Source organism: Lycium barbarum, chromosome 1 (assembly GCF_019175385.1).
Source record: "Lycium barbarum isolate Lr01 chromosome 1, ASM1917538v2, whole genome shotgun sequence".
Lineage (NCBI taxonomy): Eukaryota > Viridiplantae > Streptophyta > Magnoliopsida > Solanales > Solanaceae > Lycium > Lycium barbarum.
The window spans coordinates 124,536,376-124,548,410 of record NC_083337.1 but is presented as its reverse complement, the minus strand read 5'-3'; the positions used below and the strand labels follow the sequence as shown (position 1 = coordinate 124,548,410).

At 37.1% G+C, this 12,035-nt stretch overlaps 1 pseudogene; it reads right to left on the bottom strand.

The window, feature by feature from the left end:
- Positions 1-384: 384 nt before the first annotated feature.
- On the bottom strand, positions 385-8,677 carry LOC132637340 (uncharacterized; annotated as a pseudogene).
- Between the last annotated feature and the right edge of the window lie 3,358 nt (positions 8,678-12,035).

Below are 12,035 nucleotides of genomic sequence, written 5' to 3'. Positions count from 1 at the left end.
AAAACATCTCAATTTTTATCATTTGGACAATAAGTTACAGGACAATTGGTCAAAACTAATGGCTAGAGATCACCAATATTTCAAATATAACCGCAAATGCACTTGAGAAAAGTCCATGAGCCTCCCCCAATGCCGTTATCCTGATTTTTCCCTGTCAAGAGCTGCAGTCGAGAGAACACTACACCCAATGTTTGATAATGGAAAATCGTTTCATCCATTCTGACACTGCAAATCAATACTTTATCTTTTACTTTCTCTTCACCTAGTGCAATGACTAAAAAGATAAATAGAATGAAAAAGAAAAACCAAACCAAAGTAAAACAAAAGAAGTAAAGAAATGGGTGCTTCTTGCTTGACAAAAAGAAAAAAATCAAAAGTCACAAATTGGAAGAGAACTAATTAACCTTTCATTTACGAATGAATGATGCAACAGAAGTGCGTCTTGGTGGTTGCTTTTCCAATTAAACAGTGTGTAGCATACCACATAATCAGAAGAATGGAGGCAAGTAAAACACTATACAGGTAAGAATCTGAGAAGCTCGGCAGCGGGAGCATACAACTCCTCCATACCTTACCAACTTTTATCTTAGTTTTTCTTGAACTTCCTGTCCTTTGGATTTACAATATTGAGTAAGCTCGGATCACCTCAACAATTGGTGCCCTGCACAATGGACACTTCCCTCCACCTCGAACCAATTCATTTGCACATTTGTAGCAAGTGCACATGTGCCCACATCTGCCAAAATACAAAGAAAGCATTAACTACCAAAAGATCTTGAACAGAATATCATTATATTTTTCGTCGATATGACTCATTCCTTGCACTTGCTGAAGTAGTTGCTGCAAGGTACATGAAACAGCTTTAAAAAAAAATTACCTGTACAACAAGGCATCAATGTGATTATCACAACAAACACAGCAAGTACCCTTTTCCACGTGGCCCCATTTAGATCCATCGACTAAAGTCTCAGCAACTCCTGCAATAAATTTGCAGGGCCAAACCCAATAAGAAGAAATCAAATGATGTTGACGAGAAACAGATAGATGGGTTAGAGGAGGTACGGCAATCATAAGAGCTTCAATGTTTTATTGTATGCCATGGATGAGAGACAGACCTTGTCCACCAGCTGATCTATTTAAAGCAGCTGAAACCTCCTGTCTGACAGAACGTTGCAACTCCAGTTGCATATCCATGCAGGCCTCCAACATCTTTTGCATGTGATTCATACCTTGCTGCAGTCTTCCCATGTCCGTTCTAAGATCATTCATCATCTCCCACTCCTGCTTAGAATAGAATGCACTCAGGAGACGCTTGGAAAAATGGAGAAGCTAATCTCCACATAAAATTGTTCATTGTTTTACACAATGTTAGGTTTCATTTTTCCTTTCCACATAAAACTTAGCATAATTTGGTTTGAATTTTTCTTTTCCACATAACTAAAGTCCAAAACCCACATAAGTTACGCAGAATCTTTAAATTACTTTATGCAGGATAGAATGCGGAAAAAGAATGCAGGGATTAACAATACATGGATTAAAATTATTAAATGACCAAAAGACTCTTCATGTTGACCAATATAATATTTTGTTTAAAAAGAAGCACATACTTTAAATATACAGGGTATAATAATATTTAGTACAACGTATCAATCATCCAATAATAAATAATCCCCACATTACAATTCTTACATTTTTAATCTCTGCATTACTAATCTATGTGTTACAATCCTAATCCCTGCATTTCAACTCCTCTATAACTAATCCCTGCATGACTTGCTTCTCAACCAAACAACCCCTCAGTTCAAGATAAAGCAGAATAATCATATGGACACCATTAACGAAACATATATAGACCGTGGACGTGAAACTATTATACATACTGGTATGAACAGAATATTATCCTGCTCATATTGGAGACAAATAAGTACTACCATAGATACTTTTCTTACACGCATGTAAAGAGTGCAATATTCTAAGTTGTCGGTCCGTGAGCGCTTATAAGAGGGAAGAAAACAGAAAAGACGCACAATCATCTGATTCCTGTAGAGTTTGCCCCTATATTCACCCTGATAAGGCAATCATTTTTTTCGATATTTCCTATCACTGGTTTATTAGAAGTGTTCGTTCATTAAGTAGATGCATTAGCCACAAGGTATCAGTATCAAATTGAAAAATTATCAGGCCATATAACAATAGCTTATAGGAAAAGGTGGTAAGCTTACAAGTTCAGAACGATGCACAGAGTGACGTGGCCAACTGGACTGGTGCAAATCCTGATGCCAAAGTGGTTGCGGAGGAGGTACAGGAGGAGTTGGCAGCACAAGTGAAGGCCTGGCAATTCCTTCCTGTTGGGCATCATTTCTCTCATCATTCTGTTGGTCCTGATCCCTTTCAGGTGAAGTTGGAATAGGCAAGTTCCTATGCATATCCCAGTCAATTGGAGTACGGCCTCGCCTTTCTACATATGACTGAATTAAATGATCTAAACTTTCACGGAAGCCACTGCGAAGAAGATTGGAAACACTCCTCCTACCAGACAAAGAATCTCAACAAATAAAAGGACAAGAATACCTCAGAAGTATAGATGGAATAACAGAATGATACGTGCATTTTACCTGCTAAGAAGCTCCCTGAGTTCCATACTATACACATTATCATCATCGGGCGGATGGAATCTACTAATTCTCCTAGAAGGGACAGAACGCCGCATTCTAGGAGGATCAGAAGGTCCTTCTGACCAATTCTCCACAGCTTCTCGTGACCCATTCTCATGCCAAACCTCATTATTTTCTTGTAAACGGCGTTCATCTCTATTCGCGTCACCTGTTGTTTCAGGGTGCCAAGCAATTGGTTGATTTTGTGGCCAATTCCCACTTGTATTCTCCATAGTTCCACGAGTCCGTTCATTAGAAGTTGCATCCCGCTGATTTGCTCCTTCAGCTTCAACAACAGGTTCCACTCGACCCCTTCCTTGGTTAGGAGACACTATCGAATTTGTAGCCTGACCAGTTGTACTGGAATCAAAACTCTCTCTGTGATCAGGCAACTGATGAGTAATCCGCTCTTGCTCCCTGGACTGCAGCTGTTGAAGATTTTCATTTTGTACCTCCTGTGAAGGATTTGCGTGAGCCTGGTTACTTCTCAGACCCCTGTTGCCACTATTAGATGAAGATTCAGAATTGCTGCTTACTTGACCACGTACAATGTTTTCTAATCTGGAGCGAAATCCTTGCCTGGTTGAGATAAAAGGATCACGAACTCATGCTTTAACATGACAAAAATAATCATTTTGCTTAAAATGCAGATTTTCTAACAAGGGTGGGTGCAAAAAGTGAGAATCAGTCCAAAGTATGACTGGGAAATGCAAATCACTTAGGTAGCCATCTCATGCAAGAGATATGATGAAGCACGAAACACGAAGCAGAAAATCTTTCCAAAGATGAAGCTCCAAAAGGAAAATGTGGATTCTTTGTCAAGTGCTTCTAGAAATTCAGCCTTGTTTAAGATATGTGCAGTTAACTAACTACTAAACAATGTTACAAGCATCGCACAAGAAAGAATAAATACATTGTGACATGTAAACTAAGATCTATTGAACATTAATATCAAACTAAAGGTGGTATTGTAGAAGCTACTTAATCCTCTAGTTCATTTTCTTTTCACATAAGCTTCTCATTGATTTTTTTTTTTTTTTTTGATAAGCTTCTCATTGAATTACCTCAACTCACTCTTACCGCTGTTAACATGCTGAAACTTGATATCAATTCGCCTGAGATCTAAATGGGTGAAAGACCACCATAATCTTGATTGATTTATACAGTACTGCAATAGAACAGTCTTGCCAAAGGCGAAAAGCTTTAAAAAGCGTTCAAGGTCTATTAAGGATTTAAGCGCAAAGCGCAATAAAGTGCGGGCTTTAGTTTTTTTTTTTTAAAAAGGTCCAATGAAGTAAAAAGTAAAAATATAAACATAATGCAAGAAAAAAGTAACAAATTTATTTACAAAGTGTTTCTTAACGATTAATATATCTCTTTTGCTTATTATATTTATTGTTTTAGTGCTGCTTTATTCAAGATAGAACTCATGGGCAATGAGACATGCGCCTAAGCACCTTGCCTACACTGAAGTGAAGCTTAACCGAAGCGAAGCACCCTCCCTGAGCTTTAGGGCTTAAGCGCGCCTTAAATAAGTCTTTGACAACACAGCAACAGAAATAAAAAGGAAACACCACAGTACATTGAGAAAATAAATCCTTGTTCCGTCAGTGATCTCAACACAAACTCATAACCTGATTCGATTTGTTAAATCTGTTTCGACAAGGACAGAAGAATATAATATAAAACCGGGGGGGGGGGGGGGGGGGGGGGGTTTGGAAGGAAAGGTGTTCCTTCATAAATCTTCATTTTTCAGAAAATCCAACATTACTAGGGGTGCGTTTGGTATGAAGGAATGTTTTCCAATTTTCTCATGTCTGATTGGTCAAAATATTTTGGAAAAAATTTTCGAACACAAGTTCCTTACAAAGTGAGGAAAATGACTTCCATAATGGAAGTAGGTATAACAAGTTCCATAAGTGATATTCCAGGTTCATTAACTCTTTCCACCCATCCAACGCCCTCAACACCCACGCCTTGACCATCCCACCCCCGGACCCCCACTCCCCACCCCATCGCACCCCCATAGTGTTTTGCTAGATTACATATAAATGCTTTTGGGATAATACTTTTTTGCTTACTTACCAAACACTAGAAATAAGTAAGAAGGCCACTTGTTTTCCAAGAAAACATATTCCATGGAAAATATTTTCCTTCGTACCAAACACATCGTAAAGCACAGTTTCCTTAAAATAATTTTTTAGGGGGTGGAGGGGGGATTTGTCCACTAACCTATTTACATGAAACAGATACTAAACTGATTCTATAACCTCGCATGCACAATTTTTACTTTTAGAGTCAATTATAGACAGAAGAGAGAGAACTCAAGAAAATACACTGCAAACCAACTGAAATGTGAAGGGCGACCAATTCACCCGAAGCTTTTAAGGGAAACAACCAATTAATCGTTAGACACACATAACTATAGACTTGTACTGATGTATCATTGAGTTCTAAGCGATCTTAAACACAATAGTTCAATCACATTGGTCAGGCAATAGAATTTAAGAGCCAAATAACGCCAAAATTGAGTTGAGATGAGAATAGTAAGATCACCAATCATGTTCCTGAATGCTCCACATTAGATAAAAGAAGTATTTGTCAAGCAATTCTTCTTTTTCCCTTTAATCTGCAAGTTCTCCCCTCTACAGAAAATAAATCAGGTGCAATCTTGATTTTCTGGTAGAAGACTAGAAGTTGAATCACATTTAACTAGTGCAAAATTAAGGTTAATGCCAGTACTCTACTCCCTTTCATAACTAATGTTTTCTGAAACATATTCTACATCTTTCCCGCTTTCCTTTTTCTTTTTCCCCCGCCAACAATGCATTTGCAACTAAAGACCTGCTGGGTACATTCCCAGACATTGTTTTTGGGAACTGTAACTGAAACTCCATAATATAAGTATTACTAATTATCAAGACAATCAGCAGCAAAGATTTAAATAGCACTGCAATCCAAGTTGGACTCAAGGAAGGATTGATCTTGGTCATGGCTATCAACCAACTGGACAAAAAACCTAGTTGCATAATGTTGGAACTTCAATAATAAGTTACCATGATATGATCATACTTGAGGGTAATATCAATAACTTTATAAGTCCTCTTCAAACAACCATTAAAAAATGTGAATTATTATTTTTTTTTTGATTAGCCACGGGTGTCCGAGTTTCTTTGAGCCCCGACTAATCCCGTGGGTGCACAGGCCCTCGGCAAGGAGTTTCCCGCAAGTGCACCACGGTTAATTCAGGGTTTCCCCAGTCCGATGGCCCTCAGAAATTGTTTGCACCCAGTGGGTTTCGAACTTGAGACCTTGAAAGGGAGCACCCCAAGGCTCAAGTCAATTGCCACCAAGCCAACCCCTGAGGGTTTAAAAAAATGTGAATTATTCTGACGGCTGCAGAAGGAAATTGGACAAGATGTTACTGTTCTACAACAAAACTGAAAGAGTATACCGCATGGAACAAACATTTAATAACTTATTGCATAGGGAAAGCTTCAACAAGTAATAAAAAGTCAATTATTGAGACAAATCCTGCTGCAAAACACAATTGACCAGGCCACATACCTGAGCCCAGAGACAGTGTGGCGTTGCCTAAGCTGAACTAGTTCGCTTGCTGCCATTGAAGGTGGTCTCACTTCCTCAGCAGGCCCTTCATTTCGCAAGAACCTTCCTCTTAGTAGTGACTGTAAAAGGGAATAAAATAAGATGCCTAAGCAAGTAAGCAACAAACCTAAAAGAAATTAGCTGACAGCTCAAAGACACCTCCAAATACAACAGACAATACTCAAAAAGACCAGTTCCATCTACGTCTAAGAGGAACAAAGTAAAAACGAGCACAGTTCAAGGTAGTGAACATCTATGTTAATTTCATTTTCAACTTCAAAATGTCAAACTTCAGAATTTAACAAAGGATAAAAACATGAAGCCCACACGGACAATTAAATCAAGACCTCTATTAAGGATTCCATAAGAAAATAGAACATGAAAACTGAATGAAGAATAACAATGAACCTGAATCCTACTGCGGTGGGCAAACTCAGAAACTGCACGATGCTCTAAGAGACCCTGAAGTTCCCTCTGTCTTTCCCTTTCAATCCGCACAAGCAAATCAAGTAAAGCCTGCCTTCCACGCAGCCTCAGCATGTCCCTGCGTACGTGCTCTGGCTGGCCTTCCTCGTGGTCAGCAACCGACCCATCACGAACACGATCAACTTGAGCACTAAGCCCATTGGATTGTTCTTCCCTTCTGCCACCACGAGCTCCTCTTTGTTGACTAGTCATCTGGACCCACTCCCTCACAATTCTCACCCTTTCACGCTCTGTCTCCCCCAGCCATTCACTTCTTGGGCCACCATTCCTCTGGGAAACATAAGATGAATGGTCATTGGTCCCACTCTCCATCCATCCACGAACGATTTGACTCACCCTCTCCCTCTCAACTTCCCCTAGATCAGGAGACTGTTCACGGCTGGAGTTTTCATGCTCGCTGTTCTCAATCTGTGGTCCAATCAGGTCGTGAGACCAAGTACCATACTCATTCTCACTCTCATTAGCATCCACCAAACTACCATGGTTCTCACTCTCCCGGCTTTCTGAAATAGTAGTACTCGAAATATTGGTACTAGAATCCACACTGCTCTGATGTGTCAGTCTTTCCCTCACCCTCTCTCGGGCACGATTCAATGCATGCTCATCCTCAAACTCCCGCCACATTTGCAAAATAGTCGACGACCTACTGCTTGTCCTCTCAGCATCACCCTGACGCCTTGAAGTAGGAGATTGTGATTCTCTCAAGAAGGAAGAATCAAGCGTTGATACGGTGTGCAAACCAGCAAGTGCCATCAACTCAGACTCACGATTCCTCCTCTCGATAGTAGTAATCATATCTTCTGCCCGTCGAGCAGCCCAACTACCCAAAATCCGTGAACGCCTCCGCCTAGCAGCAGAAGACTCAGCCAGATTATCATTATCGCCTTCAATTCCCGTACTCCTCCTCCTCACAAGACCATCACTCTCATCTTCAGTGTTGCGTACTGAACTACAAGAAGCAAACGACATACACTCGTCCAAGTGCCCGCGCATTAACTCCTCCCATCCCCTCTCAAAGTCAGAGCCGGTATCATCCCCCGGGCTTCTGTTGCCGTTGTTGCTGAACATCTGTCATCTTCAAACACCACTACCCCCAACCTAAGCTAGCGTTTGGCCATAGATTTTGAAATTTATCTTCAAATATCTGTTTGGCCATAAAATTTGATCAGATTTATCTTCAAAATATTTTCAAATTTTTGGGAGAAATTTCACTGTCACTCACAAAACTTCAAATTTTTTCCAAGTCCAAACACAACTTCAAGTTTCAAAAATCACAATATTTCAACTTGGAAATCTATGGCCAAGTGATATTTGAAGACCATGAAATTTATCTTAATTAAAACACACCATTTTCCCCCCCAAAATCATGCAAACTCCTCCCAAGCAATTCCATTTATTAAACACTAACCCTAAACCTAATTTCATTAAATCCATAGATGAACTATGCCAGGTTCTATACATATCACAATCACCTGATCAAATTAGACAAGTCCGAAAAATTAGATATATGCATTAAGATCTAAGAAATTGAACTGTGAAGTGGAAAATTAGAGTGCAGAAATAGCAAATTGATTGCAAAGTCAAAAAGGGAAAGTGATGACAAAGCACGAAAGAGGAAAAAAAGTAGCAGTGAAGGTTGTTGCTTATGGTTGAAGAGTGTAAGAATCAATAATCCGTCAAATGTAAATTAACCATAGAATGCAGTATGGTTATCTGTATACATAATATGTAAGCGGGGGAAAGAGAAAAGATTAAAAAAATGGTGTATGGGAAATTACAATATTGTTATTGTTGAAAGATGAGGAGCTTTTGTGTTTTTTTTTTTCAAAAATATTTAGTAACGAGGGGAGCGGCGATGTTATGATTAGGCTGACACACCATCATTTACGATATGTTTTCCTTGTTGCCCCTCTTCGCTGTTTTTTTTTTATTTATCGTCACACCCTCTTAACTTTTCAAAATGGAAAAGACTAATCAGGGATTCAGATTAATCAGCATGCAAACTTTACCAAAAAAAGGGAAAAAAAGGGGAAACTTTATTGGTTAATTTATTAACAGTTATAGAGAAGACTTAAAATGATCTCTCACATTCACAGGTTACGGAAATGAGATATGTTACGGTGGATGTGTGGACACATTAGAAGAGGTATGATTAGAAATGAATATATACAGGATAAGATGAGAATAACAATATCGATGCAGGACAAGATGCGGAAAGCGAGATTGAGATGGTTTGGACATGTGAAGAGGAGATTTCCGAATGCCCCAGTGCGGAGATGTGAAAGGTTGGCTATAGATGGTTTTAGGAGAGGTAGAGGTAGGTTGAAGAAATATTGAGGAGAAATGATTAGTCAGGACATGATACAGTTACAACTTATCGATGACATGGCCTTAGATAGGAGGCTATGGAGGACACAAATTAGAATAGAAGGTCAGTAGTTAGAACCTATTTGGATGAGCTTAAAAAAGCAGCTTATAAGCCCAAAAAAAAAATTAGGGTAGCCCAACTTCTTCTTTTTTTTTGCTTATAAGTTGCTTTAGATAAGCTAAATCAAACGGGCCCAATTAATTTTTTGGGATTATTTTAAGAACAAAATGGCTTTAAGCTAGCCAGTCAAACACTCAAAAAAGCTAAAAACAACTTATAAGCCAATCCAAATGGGTTCTTAGTGGAGAGTTGTCTCGCTTATCTTTCCATACAAGTAGTCATAATATTTCTTCTTTAGTTCCTTATCTTTCGATTTTTGTTTATATCTAATGTTTCTTGTCCTTTTTCTAAAATGTTTTGTCTTTCTTTCTATAGTATCTTGTCATGATTTCGCCATCTTTTAAAATTTGCTTATTTTTAATAGTTTTCTTGATCAAATAGAGTTATTTAAGAAAAAATACATGGTGAAGTAGCAATTCGTTGGTTGTATTTTGCCAGATTATCTGAATAACACTTCTATTAATATTAAAGATAACGTAAGTTTAGCTAATGTTTTAAACAAAAAGGGTGTCTTTTTAAGTAGGCGTTTGGCCATAAAAATTAAAAACTTTTTCGCCTTTTTTGGAATTTTGGAGTTGGAGTTGAAGTTAGAGTTGTGTTTGTCATAGTTTTTGGAATTGTATTTTTTTGTTGAAACGTAATTGTTTTGGTTGTGAAAAAATAAGTTTTTCTTGTTTTTAAATTTCGGAATACAACTTCAAGTTGTATTTAGAATTTTTATGGCCAAATGCTGATTTCGGAAAAAAATCAGAAAAAAAGTCAACAATTCTTAAGGGCAAACGGGCCCCAAGTGTGTGGTCACCCTCAACTACACCTCTAAACGGGTAAAGCTTTTACTATGAAAAAAATTAAAAAAACTAATGTTTTCGCTTACGAGGGGAACCACTTTTTTCTGTTTTCCCTATAGCAGGGCATAACTTTTCTTAATTCTTACCACTCAATTACATTAGTTTTTCTCCAGAAGCATGAGTAAACATTCTCAAAATAGCATTTTTAGTTTCTAAAAGAATTGGCTAAACAGATCATAACGAGCTCTTCTTTATTGTTAATTTGGGAAGGAGAGGGAAATCAGGTCTCTAGTCTTACTCCTATGGTAATAGGGGAGTGCAATTAGGGCTGTATGTTTCAAACATATATCTGATGTTGAAATCTGCATAATCTATCATTCTTCACAGAGAAGACTAAATCTAGAAAATATGAAGAGTTTCTGTATGGCCTGTTCCTATCCTTGATTCTCCCAGATTGCTCGGTCTAACGCTTTAATGAATCCTTATTCCATTAGTTGTAGCCTAGAAAGAATTAAAATTATACTCTTAATTACTGCAATTACGTAACGTTCTGTGCTTTTTAAGTATACTGTAAATTTTACCAATAGACTAGTCATTCCTTACTTTGAGCCCGTTTGGATTGATTTATAAGTTGGCTTATAAGCTGTTTTTAGCTTTTTTGAGTGTTTGGCTGACCAGCTTAAAGTCATTTTGTGCTTAAAATAAGCTCAAAAAAATAATTGAGTCCATTTGACTTAACTTATCTAAAGCAGCTTATAAGCTGAAAACAACTTATAAGCCAAAAAAAAATAAGTTGGACTACCCCAACTTATTTTTTTTTGCTTATAAGCTGTTTTCAGCTTAAAGGCATAAGCCCATCCAAACAGGCTCTTTGCCTTTTTCTCTACCACAATTAGGCCACCTCGTTCCTAATCTATCCTTATTGCTCCAATGAATTGGCATTAATTAACTCAAAAATCCCATAAATTTTCTGGGATATTCATAAAGAGATTAATATGTGGCCGAATATTTCTTGATAATCAAAGAAGATCCACGATATCCTTTCATGGAGATCAAATACATCCGAAAAAAGTCCACATCTCCTCCTGCGTTCGAGAAATACGTTACTAATGACCCTCGAATCACGAAAAAAAATTAGGAAAAAAAATCAAAGGAGTACACAGATTTTTACTCAAAAACTTTTGGGATGCGGTATGTATGTAAATGTAACAATATTATTGAGGGAATAACTATAACTTTTTTGTCTTTAAAAAAACTAGGCATTAATTAACTCAGATATTTAAGGGAGAAATAGAAAGTAATTTAAATAATTAACTATTATTCCTGTGTGTATACTATTTAAATTATACTCACTGTTTCAATTTATGTGAACCTATTTTCTTTTTAGTTCGTGTCAAAATGAATGACCTTTTTCCTAATTTGGAAACAAATTCACTTTATGAAATGATTTACAGCCACACAAATATTCAAGATTTATATATATATATATATATATATATATATATATATATATATATATATATATATATATATATATTAGACCACAAGTTTTAAAGTCTTCGCTCTTTTTTAAATATCGTGTTCAGTCAAATAAATTCACGGAAATTAAAATGGTGTAAACAGTAGATAATATGAACTGAATATGGTACTATTGAAAAGTATGAATGAGCGAGATGGATTACTATTCCCACGTTACATCGCCTACAATGTCATATCTAGCTGTTAGGGTAGGGGACAAAAGGTAAATTCTTCCTCTCCTCTGTTTCAAAAAGATTATTCTCTTTTGACTTGGTACAAAATTTAAGAAATAAAGAAAGACTTTTGAAATATATGATCCAAAATAAGCCTTAGATATTTCTGTGGTTGTAAATCATCTCATAAAGTTAAATTATTTTTAAATATAGAAAGAAAATAATTTTTTTGGAATAGATTAAAAAAAAAAAAAGAATAATTTTTTTGGGACAAAAGGGAGTAGTTGGTTAGACTTGGCTAGGCAACTAATCTAAAACCTAA